The sequence below is a fragment of the Ornithorhynchus anatinus genome, chromosome 2 (genome assembly GCF_004115215.2).
Source record: "Ornithorhynchus anatinus isolate Pmale09 chromosome 2, mOrnAna1.pri.v4, whole genome shotgun sequence".
NCBI classification, from domain to species: domain Eukaryota; kingdom Metazoa; phylum Chordata; class Mammalia; order Monotremata; family Ornithorhynchidae; genus Ornithorhynchus; species Ornithorhynchus anatinus.
The window spans coordinates 103544274-103545506 of NC_041729.1; the positions used below are offsets into that span (position 1 = coordinate 103544274).

Here is a 1233-nt window from a genome sequence, read left to right on the forward strand (position 1 = left end):
TCAGAGGGAAAAGGGGGTTCTGCCTGGGAAGGCCTCCTGTGCAGTGCACTGTACTAAGCATTTGGGACAGTACAATAAAACGGACACATTCCCTGCTCACAGTGAGTTTATAAACTAGAAGGGGAGACAAACATTGATATAAATGAATAAAATTAAAGATGAATGAAAAAGCCCTTTGGAGCTGGGAGGGACGATGAATTAAGGGACTAAGTCAGGGCAACACATAAGGGAGTGCAGGAAAAAGAAAAGAGGGCTTAGTCAGGGAAGGCCTCTTGGAGGAGACACGCCTTCAGTAAGACTTTGCAGGTGGGGACAGTGATCGTCTTTGAGATATGAAGAGGGAGTGCAATCTAGACCAGACACAGGACTTGGGTGAAAAGTTGGAGGCGAGATAGATGAGATTCATTCATTCATTCAATAGTATTTATTGAGCGCTTACTATGTGCAGAGCACTGTACTAAGCGCTTGGAATGAACAAGTCGGCAACAGATAGAGACAGTCACTGCCGTTTGACGGGCTTACAGTCAAGGTACATGAGAAGGTTAGCATTAGAGGAGTGAAATGTATGGGTTGTGTTGTACTAGCAGAAAGGGAAGTCTTATTATGAGTAAGGCCCCTCTCAGGGTCGCATCTGGAGAGTTTCTGTTGCTCTACCAGTCTCGACTATGAGAGGGAGAGTCGAGCAGAGGCCTGTCCATTCCATTCCTGGCTTGGCCAGTGGCTAGCGAGTGGAAGACAATCTGCTACAAGTCAAAATTCACCGATGTTGTTTTGTTTTATTATCTGTCTCTCCCTTCTAGACCGTGAGCCCATTGTTGGGTGGGGATTGTCTCTGTCTGTTGCCGAGCTGTACTTTCCAAGCACTTAGTACAGTGCTCCGCACAAAGTAAGCACTCGATAAATGTGATTGAATGAATGCATGAGGGAGTCAAGGGAGGAGACTCAGGATTACTGCAAGGAAGGCGGCAGTGGTAAACCACTTCAATTTTTTTACCAAGATATCTCTGTGGCTACACTACTTGAACGATTGTAGATGGAGAGCGGGGCGTTCTGGGAGAGATGTGTCTGTGGGGTCGCTATGGGTCGAAAACGACTCAATGGCATAAGACAAGATTATGAGTAAGGGGCCTTTCTCCATTTTTTTAAACGGCATTATGCTTACTATGTATCAAATGCAGTTATAAGGGCTGGGATAGATACAAGTGAATTTCACTCCACTAGGGCAGATCTGGG

At 45.8% G+C, this 1233-nt stretch overlaps 1 non-coding gene across 1 annotated transcript; it reads left to right on the forward strand.

Annotated features, from left to right (window-relative positions):
• Positions 1-613: 613 nt before the first annotated feature.
• LOC114809535 lies at positions 614-751 on the forward strand. The gene has a single exon (XR_003757313.1). It is a non-coding gene; the product is annotated as a small nucleolar RNA SNORA7 (small nucleolar RNA).
• The last annotated feature ends 482 nt before the right edge of the window (positions 752-1233 follow it).